Source organism: Mycetomoellerius zeteki, unplaced genomic scaffold, assembly GCF_001594055.1.
Source record: "Mycetomoellerius zeteki isolate Tzet28-1 unplaced genomic scaffold, Tzet1.0 scaffold186, whole genome shotgun sequence".
Taxonomy (NCBI): Eukaryota; Metazoa; Arthropoda; class Insecta; order Hymenoptera; family Formicidae; genus Mycetomoellerius; species Mycetomoellerius zeteki.
In genome coordinates, this window is record NW_017256818.1 from 402,062 (window position 1) to 417,080 (window position 15,019).

Genomic DNA, 15,019 nt, shown 5'->3' on the forward strand with positions numbered 1-15,019 from the left:
CTTGCCGGCACCGGTTCTGCCGACGATGCCGATTTTCTCCCGTGGAAAGATGACGAAGCTGAGGTTCTTGAGCACTGCTGGCTCTAAAGGCGCATAGCGTAGGAACACGTTCTTGAACTTGATCTTACCTCCTTGTGGCCAATCGGACTTGGGCTTTTTATCGGGAGCACTTTCGAGAGGCGGCTCGTTGTCCACTTTGCTAAAAAAAAGATTGAAGCAGAAATCTTCATCACAATAAATTAAACGTTATTTTATTAATCTAAAAAAATTAGATTGCTTGAGAAATATCCGCAATTTTTCCTAAAACTTACAAATTTGTTCATCTAGATATAGATGAAAACATATTAATATTAAGACAAATATAAAACTTGGATAGCAAAAATATCCAAACAACTTAAATCAACGCTATAAGATTTAAGATTTCAAGATTTGAAGGAGTTTAAGACATTTAGGAATTTAAGAATTTATAATATGCGGTCAATAATGGAATAATATTTGAGTATAAGATTCGTAATGTAAGTAGATCACTAAATCGGTAGTTAATTAAATTCTGTGTGTATTTTTCGATTTTATTATAATAAAAAATTTAGTACAGCATTGAAAATTATAATGAAAGTAGTATAAATGGTGATTCATATTTCAATAAGATAAAACATTAATAAAGATAATTGATATGTAATTATAACACAAATACAATATGAAGATATCCCTGGTGAAAATTTTTCTCGTAATTTTTATACGAATTGGAACATTTTTCAGAAATACTCAGATATATTCGAAAAGGTTACATCTTTTCTCAGAATTTTTCATACAAGTGAATTCTGAAATATTCTGAAATTTCTCATCCCATAATTTTTAAAAAATATTTTTTAATTTTTTAGATTTTATAACATTTCATTAGAAATTATACTTACAAAAATCATAGAAATCTTATGATATTTCATAATTAACATATATAAAAAATTCTGAGAAAAAAGATGTAGATTTCCTGAAAAGTGTTCCAATTCGTATAAAAAATGTGAGAAAGTTATAAAATTATATAGAAATTCTGAAAAATTATATGAAAAATTCTGAGAAAAATTTTCACCAGGGGTACAAAGGATAAGCGAGTACTTGTACTCAAGAATACGCTCCACCGAAGCCATCTGATTCTCCACGTCGGTGCTCTGGCGCATGCACCAGTGTAATCTCCCAATAAGATTGATACTCTGCGTGATCGCTAGTCCTACGTATCCGCCGTACATAAAGCCGTTGTCCATCACAAGGAAGCTCAGCGTGACCAGCGTGATATATAGCATGGAAAAAGCATCCACCCAGAAGGCAAAGGCGCGTGAGGATGCGATAAAGATGTACCACGCGGACGAATGGATATCCTGATAATTATCGAACTCCTTTGTGAGAGTCTCTTCCATTCCAAACGCACGGATCGTCGGTAGTCCTTGAAGAGTCGCGCTCAAGTGAGAGAAGATAGGCGAACGGGCTAAAGAAAGTTAGAAATTCCACTCACTTTAGCTGAAGAATTGACACCCATCGTCAATTCAATAGACTTGATTTCAATCCGCGATCGAATCTATCTTATTCTATCGAGGAAGCTGTGTCTCTATTCTAGAAAGACAAGCTGAAAATACTCACTGATGCCTTCGAGACGCTTAATGCTATGATTAGTGGCCAGATAAAAGATTCTCAGGTAATAAAAGACAATGCTGACAATCACCGTAGGTATCAGCAGCCACACGTTTGCGACAGCGATCACGATGATGGCGGTTATCAGCGACATACCGATCTGGATAGAATCGATAAGAGCCATGGGCAGCATCTCGTCCACCACGCCCATGTCTTTGGAGAAGCGATTGAGTATACGTCCTGATGTGTTAGTATTGAAGAACCGCATAGTGGCGCGACTAATGCTGCGAAACATACGATCGTGCAAGCGCATTGAGGCCCGCAAGCACATCCAGAAGAAAGCCCATGAGCGGATAAGGGTGATGCCGATTGTCAGGACGATTAGTCCACTGTAGATATAGATGTACTCCATGCGAGTAAGAGAACTTCTTGGGGAAACGTCCTCCACAATGCCGTCTTCCGTTTGATTCATCTATAAATTGTATACGTAATTAATAGTATTTTTAATATAGAAAAGAAAAGTAATTGAGGGGATGGGCGGAATAAAGGCACAATTCTATAATACTTCGGCCCTTTTTCTAGCAATTAGCTTTTTCATGTAATATTGATCGTAATAGAAAAGTATTGTAACATGTAACTTCTTAAAGACATTACATAAATTCATTCGATACTGTACTCATTTGTGTATAATAAAAAAGTAGCAAGTTATTTTAATTTTTATTAATATCAAGATTTTACAATTAGGCCTTTATTCCACCCATCTCCTTAATTGTAGTTGCAAGTTTATTTTTAATTTTAAGTTCGACATGAAATTCATGCTCCTCTGCAATCTTTCTACAGAAATATCTTTCTTCTCATATGTTCTTTAAGAAAAAAATTACCTTCGAATGTTTTAATTTTAAAGCATCGAAATTTTAATTTAGTAATAAGCTAATTTAATGGAACTAAATTATTAAAAATTTTAACTTTTTTCTTTATAACAATTATAATAATTCCTTTAAATCCTCTTTATTTAAATCAAAATTGATACAAACTTCAAAATTTTTAGCAAAGCTGAGATTAAAAATGACATTATTAACTAAATATTAACTATATTATTATTTTAATATAATAATTGATATTAATAAGTATATTATTTGCTTTATCTACATAAAGGTATTTGAAACAAAAAATATTACTAAAGTACTCTTTGTTGTAAAATTTAAGACTTCTCGAATCTTTTGCAAAAGCGATTACACTCTCAATTCATCAATTATTTTAACAACACTTGTTAGTGTCTAATGATAAACTTACATAGTGTCTTTCTTTATTAACCCAATTAGCAAGAAAGAAATCGCTGCCGCTAGCCGCTAATTGTGTCGCTATGCTAAGCATAGCTACTGTGGATATAACGCACCAGTTTCCGCCAGCACGGAGATAATCAGTGAATACTTCGCCGGAAACGTTGCCTACCGTTTGCATCTCAGTTACCTGAAATTAATGATTAACATAAATCAACTGTTAACTATTATTTATTGTTAAAATCTAAAATTATTCCAAGATAAAAAGAATAGGACTGTTTCGAGACAATAAAAAAAATAGGACTGTTGCGTTCTTTTAAAAAAATTACATAAAACTCGTTATTTAATTATAATAATTATCTACAGTAATATTTTAAATTTTCTGAACTAACATTTTCCCATAATTTAGATATATTTTCCCATAATTAAGATATTTTTAATTGAATCAGTGAGTGCGGAAAAGGAATATCTTAAACTATGTTAAACAATTACTTCTCTTTATGTTAAATAATTGCGTGATAATTTACACAAAACACTTTGAAAATGCTAACTATTAAAATATCTCTTCTAATTGTTCTTCAAACTTAATTGTTGATTCAAAAACAGCACATTTAAAAAAAATATTCTTTTTCTATTTTCTGATAGGATAATTCCAGTTTTTTCAAAGGAAACGAGTATACTGAGCTTTCTGTACTCATTGTGCATTTTCAATGTTTAATTTAGGTCCTTAGAAGTCTAGAAAGGTGTTTTATTTACACTAAAAGCATATCTATCTATTTGAAGATCAAAAAAGAAAATTTATTTTCAAATTAAATTAGACTCGCATTCCCCTTTTACATTCATCAATTCAATTATTCTGAATAACAATATTAACAGGATACATATTAGTAATTAGAAAGTAGTTTATAAAATAAATCCCTAAATTTTTTACCTCATCAGGCTCCTGTTTCGAAGTATTATTCGTCATTAAGGAACTCAGCGACGTGATACTAGCGATGAGCGAATTTTTACGGCTAACAGGAGGCGAGGAGAGTACAGACGATTTCTCATTCACTTGGTTTTTTAACAGTTGACCAAAATCCACTCCCATAGAGCCCAGCTCGTCGTAAGTACTGATGAACATATATAATTTCATATAAAGCAATAGAATGACAGAAGTGACCATGTTCTAAGTATTTACTTCATCTTGCAAGCAAATCAATATTGATATTTATATACTTTTCTGCGAAAAGACAGTGATACTATCATGTTAATAGGTAATTAATCTATGCAAATAACAAGGTGAATTGAAAAGATAGAAGCAGTAGAATCACCCTTCAGCCTGGATAGCTCCGTCCTTCAGAACGATAATTCTACCGACGTTGCGTAAATATTGCAACTGATGAGTAACGAGAATCCGAGTCTTGCCTCGTAAATATTTATCGATGCATTCTTCAAATATATGCTTGCCCACATGAGCGTCCACGGCGCTTAAGGGATCGTCCATGAGGTAAATGTCGGCATCGGCATAAACCGCTCTCGCCAAGTTTATTCTGTCAGTTATATATACACACACATATATATGAAACATAAAAATTTTCAAGAAAATTACATATAATTTTTTTATGATTCTTATCATATAGGTAAAAAAATTAAAAGAGAGCCTCTAAGATTATAAACAAAAATAAACAATTTCAATAAATTCAACATGTTTTGTCTTATTAGGATGTTTTGTGAAACCAACCTTGCACGCTGACCACCGGAAAGACTGACACCCCTTTCTCCTACAATCGTCTTATCACCGTAAGACAGCAGGCTGAAATCTCTCTTTAATTGACACACTTTAGTCACGCGATCGTATCGAATCTGATCCATCTTTTTTTCGAATAGAATATTTTGTCTCACCGAATCAGCGAAAAGCCACGGTTCTTGACTGGCATAGGCAACCCTGCCGTTAACCTATGAAAAAGTATTTAAAAAAACAATAGTATATGTTAATTAATTATGTAAATGCAATAGCTATATTAATTAATTATGTAAAACAATAGCTATGTAAATTAGTTATGCAAATTAATTTATAAATATTGAAATTAATTAGAAATATATATATAATATTTTTAAAATAAATTGATTAAATAATTTATTTTTATGTGTGTAAAAAAATGGTTTATTTGATATTTACATATTTAAATTTTTTAAATATTTATTATTAACTAAAAAGGAATCGCCAACATACTTGAATGGAGCCTTCTTGCAAACGCAATTCTTTCAGGATGACGTTCAACAGACTGCTTTTTCCCGCTCCGACCTGACCGACTACAACGATCAGTTCACCGGGACGTACCTTCATGTTGATATTTAGTAGAGTGTCTTCTTGTTCATAATCCGACCACTTAGCATTTCCGTTCTTGATGAAGATACTATACTCGACATTGTTCGGCTCGTCTACGATTATGTTATCGTTCTTCTTCTGCTCGATTAAATTTTCCTTCGAATTTTTCATATTATTCTCTTTCACATCCTGTTGATTATTCTTCTTCGCATTTTTGTTATTCTCTCTTGTGTCCTTCTTATTGTTCTCCTTCGCTTCAATCTCGGAAAGAGTCAGTTCATCATACATCAAAAACTTTTGCAGCCGTTTTATAGACACAATCGTTTCCGCTACTTGTGTTATTCCTGGGTTAAATAAAAATAAAAAACAAATAAAAAAAATGAAAATGTAGAATAATTTATTCCATATTTAACGTTAGATATGATTCTTAAACGGAACTTTTATTTATTATGATATTAAGATAATAAAGTGCATAAAGTGTAAGACAAAATATAATCATTGAAAAGAAGTATGGTAACCAGCCCCCTATATAGTTTATTCTGTTATTGTTAGTAAATCAAAATGGGCGTCATAAGCGTGATGTATTTAATATTTCATAGATAAGTAAGTAATTATCTTCTATAACTAGATGATTTAATTTCCATGGTTCTCTCTCTCTCTCTCTCTCTCTCTCTCTCTCTCAACCGACTAATTATGTATAATAATTTGCCGATTATAGCCGTTATGGCTTCAGTCAGCAAGTTATCGCATGCAAATGCTCGTGAGGACATTACGTCGACTCTGCTGCGAATCCAGTATAAGGAATTCATCATTGAGTGTTGAACAGTGAGAAAGGAAGGACAGATAAAAAAGACTTGAAAAAGTAAAAATGAAGGAATAAAAAAGGAGCATTGCAAGCGTCAACATTGTGATCGATGTCGTTCATATGTAATTATTACATACATTGCTACACTAAATTATCGCATACCTTGCGGAAAGTAGGCAGTCATAATTAAGCTTAAACTGTTATAATAGGCAGTTATCACGTACACCTTCTCGGCCGTTATCTTGTAGCCAAACAGAATATAAGACAATATCGTAATGAACAACGATATTCTTGTCACGAAGACGATGAAAGACAAGACGATACCTTTGACACACGACGCCCATTGGATGATATTAACTTCTTTCCTGAAATTGAATTTTGTAGTGTTTATATATATGTATATTTTTTCCGTTTCAAATAAAAAAACCGTACAATATTAATCGTCCCAAGATATGACTATTTCTAATATTGGAATTTTATTTCTAATACTGGAATTTTTGTCAACACAAGCATTAAAAACATAAAGATACTGTCTGCTTCTATTTTGGGCTACGAAGGCATTATCACAGACAGATTTTTTGCAAGAATCATCTTCCTTGTTGTAATGTATTGTACAATCGATACAAGCATTGTTTGCGTAATCAATTTATGCGGCAGTACTTACTTTCTTGCTTTTTCTATGAGCGCGCTGAAAACATTCTCCCAGGTATACATCTTGATGGCTTGGATTCCACTAATAATCTCGTTCATTAATCGCACCCTTTCGTCTGTTCTGATAGCGGTTTTTAATCTCAGCTCCGATGACTTCTTGCCTAGCCATACTGAGAAATTTAAAAAATAAATTTAGAAGCAACTCTTACAACTTGTTAATGATTTACCAAATGATATTTATTAATTGAAAAAAGGCTCAGTAATTAGCGAAACTTAGAAAGGAACTTAATAATTTGGAGACAAACAATGAAAATATAAAAATTTGGAAACAGAATTTTATTCTCGTATTTAAAAAAATTTAAAATATAGTTAGAAAGCAACAAAATTTAAAGATTTCAGATTAAAATTAATTTAAATCAATTATCGTTCATTAAAAATCTATTATTTGTTAATTATTATTTATCAAAACTAATCTTAAGTCAAGATTCTACCAATAAAGAGTCGAAGCAAAAAGACGATTTTCATTACTGAAATTACTTATAATTTAAACTTTTCTTAACTTTGCAACACATACATATCAAGTTACTTTCAATTTCATCAGTCGATTAAATTGACTTGATATGCATATGTGCACTGAAAAAAAATTTGCAGATTTTAAATAAATACTTACTTCAATAGTACTAATGAAATATTTATTTATAGTAAATAAATATTTATTCGAAATAAAACAGTTATGTTTAAATCGAATAAATATATGTTTACATTTAGTAAATATTTCATTAGTACTATTGGAGTAAATATTTATTTAAAATCTGCAAATTTTTTTTGTCTATGTGCCTTTTATAAAGTTTAGAAACGTTTGCTAGAAACGATCAGAGCATTGATCTTCTCACCTTGAAAAGGGATGAACATCAGAAGAAATGTGATACCGAAAATAGATGATATTCCGATGTCGATCAAATGGAATATAATGTATGTGATGATGATGGTCGTCAAAGGTCCGAGCCACAAATAATGGAGAAATATGATACTGACGTCGAATTTGTTGACATCGTTAGATAGCAGATTGACTGCCTGACCGATTGTCGTCTCGCCCAGCGCGGTTCTGGTCAGCTTCAACGTCTTGCGGTAGATCAGCGAACAGCAGGCTACGCGAATCTTCATACCCAAATGAGTTATATCCATCAGGTAAGGATGGACTACGAACACGTTAACAGCGGAGCACAAAATAATGCCGATGGCGCATTTGTACGCGTAGAATTTGTCGATATCTGTGGTGTTAAAATAGAGCAACATCTGACCCAACAATAACGGTTGCACTATTCTGCATCAAAAGAGAAAATTTGTCAGAATGTGAGAAATTTGTAAACTAAAAACTAGTTTAAAAATTTAGAATTCTAAATTTTAAAAATTTGTAAATTTTAATTTGGTTTTAATTTCAAAATTATAATATTTATTACATTCTTTCGCGGAAATTCTGTAGATACAATTATATCATTCATTTATAATTATTATAAATATTTAATTAGATCTTTATTTAAATCTTTATTCTTAATTTAAAAAATACGGAAATCTCATTAATAAGAACTGCTTAATGAAAGATTTAATTTTGCAGGATTAAATTCATGCAATTTTTATTATTTTTTGTCATCAAGACGTCGCCAATGCAAAAAATATAAAATATTAAGATGAAAAACTTCATAGGGGAATTTCTAGGTAAGAAATGAAAGGGAGGTTGTACCTGACCAAGGTTTCTATAACGGCCATGAAAGTTCCGCACAGCAGAGTCTTGAAACCGAAACACCTGATGAGGATTCTCATCAGGCTGGGCTCCTTGACCTTCTTCCGTGATCCGCTTTTGGCAACCTGCTCCAGCCGACACTGATACGCCTTCCATTCCTTCTCCCAGGCTTTCGCTATTTTAACACCAAGAATATCACTCGTATGCTCTTTAAGCGGTGTATATAAATCAGTTACTTCAAGATCTCGACGATAACCCACCCAGAAAATGCGTAGAATCCAACTGCAAAGAAGAAAAGCAAAGCAAACACGTTTTACTCGAATGAATTATCCGCAATTCGTCGAGGTTACTGAATTTTGCTTTTCTCGTTGGAATACTAATTTTGTTTCTTCTAATTTCTAAGTTACTATCGCTTTACGTATTATCTCGCAAAATTGATCTATATCCTTTTTTTCACTTTCAAATCAATAAAAACTGCGTCATTATACACTTAACAATTAAATATGGCGAAAAATAATCAGGAAAAATAATTTTGTTCTTGCAAAACTTGGCATCAATTGTTTATATCTCGATTAATTTTGTAATTAAAAAATCGTTTAATTCCATAAAATTCTATTTTTCAGAGCACTATCGATATATAAAATTTAAAAAATTTCTGAGAGTCGACTATTCAAACTAACTCATTATCGAGTATCGGAAAATACGATAGTTTGTCAAAGTGTAATATCAAATCAATGTATTAAAAATGAATAAAGAATGATTATAAAATAAAAAATAAAAACGGTAGGGTGATTATGCAATATAGGGGAGTCACTCACTGATGACCTTGATCTTGACATATGTTGACATGAGAAAGTCGTGTGCAGGGAAAAGAAAATGAGATGGTTTTTAATATTATATGTCGAGAAAAATAAGATGTTATTTTGTAAACTTGTTTTGTTAATAATTTTTTAATGAATAACGAGCGATGGCTAAAATCTGTTAGAGGTTATTCGGGGTCATGATATTGACCTATATCAAGGTCAAGGTCATCAGAGGGTGACTTCCTTATACTGCATAATTATCAATGGTAGTTTCATTTTAAACTTTCATATTCTTAGACTGGAAAGTTTTGAATCTTATTTCTGGTGAAAAAATTTCGCTGAAATTATTTCACGTTTTGGAACTCTTTTCAACAAAATTTCAACATTTTAATAATAGAAAAATTTCAGTTTAAATTTCAGTGATTTTTAGCTGATCAAAAATTCATTTTCAGCAAAATTTCAGAGAAGATTTAGTTTCAGAGAAATTCAGCAATTTTTTAATATGTTAGCTGAAAAATTGACTTTCAGTGAAATTTTAGCAAATTTTCAACAATTTCTGAAATGTTCCAAAACGTAGAATAATTTCAGCGAATTTTTTTTCACCAGGGATGTATCAAGTCATTACATTCTGTTTCCTGGATCGCATTATCTTCGCTCTCAGTTTTATTTCTCTTAATCGGATCTATCACGAATGGTATTCGTCATTTACTATTCATACTTACGAAAATGTCAAAATGCTGAAGATGTTGGCATCCTCTCTGGGATTATTGTTCATTTTCTCGATATACGCTTTCCTATACATGATGATTGTCTCATATGAGTCTTTTCTGTAAATGTATAACGGATATTCAATACACACATACACAGTACACTTCACATATATTCAGATAACCAAGCGTGATGTAATATATATATATATATATACAAACTGCATTGTGTTGTACTATGGTACATGATGGGCACAGAGCCAACAATTGATCAAGCAATTTCTTCAATTAAAACCTTTAATGTACAAATTCACTTAATTGTTATATATCATTAAACTCACATTTTACAATGTATACTTCAGTTGAGACTTGAAACCTTTAATGATATGTTTTTCAACTGACAATATACTGAGAAAAATGTCTCATTGGAAATAAATTTAATGAATTGTCCTATCGAATAAATTATTAAATCTACTTCACTCGAAGACAAAGTAGAAATCACCTCAAAATTGTTACTATCAACAATTTATTGAGTTCTTGTTACTTTGCAGAATAATTCAGTCAAATATTAAAATCAGTCTGTTCTATTGCAAATTTATTTAATCGTGCTCATAAAGTATTTTTATTGACAATACAATTATGTTCGTTTACCATCAATAATAGTTTAGTCAATTTTATAAATATTTCATAGAAATAAATTCAATGTTTACTTAACACAAGGAAGATATTAAAGAAAATTAAAATTCTTCTTGACGCGACTTGACAATTAGTTCGCCATATTTAACTCTGAGATTGAGTTGGTTCAATTCGAGTTGAATTTCCTGATTTTTTTACAGTGTAGTCCTTATTTTACTGACTTTGGTGAAAACTTTAATCAGTCGTCGATCCAAGTACTATACAATCAAATGTCATCAACGCTGACCGGTCGTATTTTACAAATTTCTTGATTCCGGCGTAACTTTTGCAATTCATTCGCGAACTGACAATTGCGAAGATGTTTCGGAACCAATCCTCAGATTGTTAATCTGGAATTACTAGGCTGTTATTATATTCTTCAATAATTTAAAGATGCTAAATACATATATATATATATATATATGATATACAATATATATACTATTTCGTTATTTGCTGGCTACACAGTTGCATATGTTACATTTCCTAATAGAAATAGAACACGTTACAAAAAGAGCAACATGATTCCTTATTTATACAATACGAAAAATTTGTAGTTATTATAATTTCAAATATTAATATAATAAAATATTGAAGTATGAATGGTAAATAAAACGAACATTTTATTTTCTTAAATTCATTTACTATTTATGTTATAGTAATAATTTATATGTATAGTGATAAAAAATATATTTAAAAAAACTAAAGATTTTCAAGCAGTGTGTGTGACTATTATATTATTAATAGTATAATTAATCGTATTTGCATGATTACAACAATAAATACATAGTTGTTTAAAAAAATAATTACAAATTACAGTTAAATTATGGTAATTGCAATTATTTTTTCTCTTAGTGTGTAATAATGATACCAACAACTGTTGAAGCAACTAATTTTGACTTTGGGACAAGGTGAGATGTCTATTATATTGAACTCACGTGATTTCTAATTTTAAAATAACGTGTCAGCATCAGTTTGTTACTCGCAAAGAGGTAACAACAACTTACCGACTAGAGTTTACTAGTTGTGTCATATGTGATTAAAGCCTAATCTACATTCATGTTCTTTGCTTCCTGTTTTTTGCTTTTTACCTTATGCTTTTTTCGTTTTTGCTACCGTTTATTGCATCGTGTTTCTTGTTTCTTTCAAAGTTTCTCAACTTAAGTGACATACAAGTCATTATAATAATTCTAATCTTTTTAAATTTATGTTCTTTAATTAAAAAATTTTTTTTAATTATTTTATATCAATATACAAAAGTTATTGTGTAAACAATTCTTCTATTGAAACAATTGAATGTTATAAATTCTAAATGTATAGATTATTTTAATCTTTGCCAGTTGACATCTCGTATTACATAATTAATTATTTTATCATAGACATTATTAATTTTTATTTTAGTAAATTATTGATCAATGAAAATAATTGTATGACAGATAATGATAATTATAATGACTAATAAATGTTCAAAACATTGTATACTTAACTTTAATAAAAAATTGTTTACATGTCAATTTTTATTTTTGATTGTATTGATTTTATTTCCATTCTCTATTTATCTGTACAAATAAGTATTTCCTGTTAAAAAAAATTAATATGCAATGCGTGTCTAAAATTCAGGAACGGCTAATTATCTCATAAAGCATTGGTTTATGAGAAAAATGTTTTAAACAAAAATTGTAGGGCTTAAGAAAGTTTATTAGGCGGTGTATTATTTATTTGGACTTTGGATAATCTCGGAAAACATGGTTAAGGTAAAAAAAAATCTTAAATGGAAATCCTTACTAACTCTTATTTTTTTATTGAACTTGACCATGCTTTTCAAAGTCATCCAAAGTTGAAATAAATCACCTCCTAATAGATTTTTAAGTCCTACAATTTTTATTTAAAATATTTTTCGAATAAGTTCAATATTTTCTTAGATAATTAGCTCTTCCGGAACTTTTAACACACACTGTATTTACTCAAGTTAAATGAGATCTGTGTTTAGACCGCAATTTAAGTTGGGATTAAGACTGCACGCACACACACGCCAGTTCACAAAATCACTTTGATTATAACTGTGAAAGGTATTTGCTTAAACTGAATTTTTTATAATTATATTAACTATTTACAGTGAGTGTCTTACAATTACGATTCCGTTTTTAGAAGTAAGCGATTCCATTAAGATGCAATCGCGAGCGTTGACGTTATGACCATTCTTGATCGTGCACTACAAGTGATAGAACAAATGACTTTATTTTCTACACGTGTTGCAAGCACGTAGTAAGTAAAGATTTTTGAAAAACTTTTCGCGACCTGGAAGATCTCTCTTCTTTAAAATAAGCAAATGACTTCGCAATAATTGCTCGCGTTTCGACTCGACAGCGAATTCGTGTACTGTGTTGAATCACTTCTGTGTGTCTCTTTTATACCGTTGTATTTCTGGATTGTTCTTGACGCTCTTAAAGTTTTGATTTGCGGAAGTTCCATCACGAAAGGAATGATCCAGAAACACAACGGCTGCCAACGATGTTATTAAATTTGGTTCACTCTTTATTTAAAGGGCATATGGTAAAGAGGATAATTTTTGTCACGTGCCAATTGACCCCTTTGAACTCATGTGCTATTGTCATGATTCGACGACAGCACACGAGTGCAGACAAACTAACACTATTGACGCGCGTAGGTTGCATAACCGATATGGCGCGAGTTATGAGTACGATTGTAGTCAGACAATAACGAGCGCAATGTCACGTGTCCAACAATATTTATGAGCTATATTTTGTTTTTTTTTTATGTCAATTTTCAACAACTCATAAAATAAAAAAAATATATATAAAAATATTCTCACAATAAGTAAGAAGACAAAATTTACCATTTCTTATGTAGATCACATAGGCGAAAATATTACGTAAATATTATCTCTATTATACGATACTTTTTAAATCCCCACAAGGTTGGGGAGAGCATGTATTTGAAATACTTTTATTTAAAAATAGTATTTGCAATACAAGTGTATTTTGTGTTTAAAGTCGAAGATTGAAAGTTTTTTGCATTTTATAATTCAAATAATAAGAAATGAATTGTCAATCTTAGTGTTTGAAGTACAAAATATTTTTATGTGCTCTGCTGAAATACAAAATACAATTGTCTCACTGTTTTTCAATTAAAAGTATTTCAAATGGACCTAGCTTTGAATCCTCACTATTTTGAAGTTTTTGTACAACTAACTTCGTGCTAAGCAATACACAATAACTAACTTTAAAAATTATAGAAATACCAACTTTAGAAAAAAAGACCGGTTATGTTATACGCAAAGACGAGGAGGAATTAAACTTCTAGTTCGTAACTGAACGAAGTTTAGTCTTTAATAAAAAAATAAGTCATTGTAATAACAAATGGAAGTATTTCATTTTAAAATGCGCATAGTCATAAATCAGTATTTACGTAAGTATATAATAATATCATGTAATTATAATAATAATATGTAATTAATACTATAATCGATGTATTCTTGAAAAAACGAATGAATAAATGATACGAAAGAAATAAGCAATAAATTTTTCGATTTAATTAAAAACTAAAAATCATAGAATAAAGATTAATTAATAAAATTGAAAAGATTAAAATTTTATTATAATGAGATAATAACTCGTATGTATACGTCACTTGATTGCAACCATTCAATAGTAGCGATATAATCCCGATAAATTATAAATATACCTTATTTGTTTATTAACAGTATCAATTAATTCACACAACGAATGTTACACGCACCACACAGTATTACATGGACGTTACGCGTACAATCTTTTGTTTAAGGTCTGTAAGCCTGTGAGGTGCACGACCACTAACATTATCCACGCGCGACTCACGGACAAATATAATCGTTTAACCGTAATCTATGAGCTAGTTTTTAAGTTATGTATCTGAAAAATTGTACAGAACGACAAATGGCACATATTTCTTTTAGAACATTCCTAGACTGTGGTGCGTCAATTCACATATTATTTTAATTTCGAAGTATACATAATGGAGTAAAATTTAAAAGAAAATTATTGGTATCATCACATCACTTTGTTCTTAACTAATATTTCTAAAAGTAACATTTTTTAAATATAAATACAAACTAGAAAGTGTCTTCTACCAGATGATATAGCAGTTCGTGTAATATTATTTCAAATTTTGCAATAATTAATTTTTTTGAAAGATAAATAAAAATGAGCATCTGAAAAAATGGGTTTCAAATTGACATAGTAGACAGTAATGTCACATATTTTTTTTCTTTTGCAGGAATTGTCTATATAAAATACATACAAGTAAATGCATATGAGACTTTTTAAAATTCTTTCATTTCAATGCAAAATGTTTCTTTGTTGATTTGTATACGCATGCATAATGCTGTTCCGCAAGTGCAAACATGCGACAATTTATAAGAATC

At 30.5% G+C, this 15,019-nt stretch overlaps 1 pseudogene; it reads right to left on the reverse strand.

Annotated features, from left to right (window-relative positions):
- Positions 1–9,971, reverse strand: part of LOC108721858 (probable multidrug resistance-associated protein lethal(2)03659) — a 12,318-nt pseudogene extending 2,347 nt beyond the window's left edge.
- Positions 9,972–15,019: the final 5,048 nt, after the last annotated feature.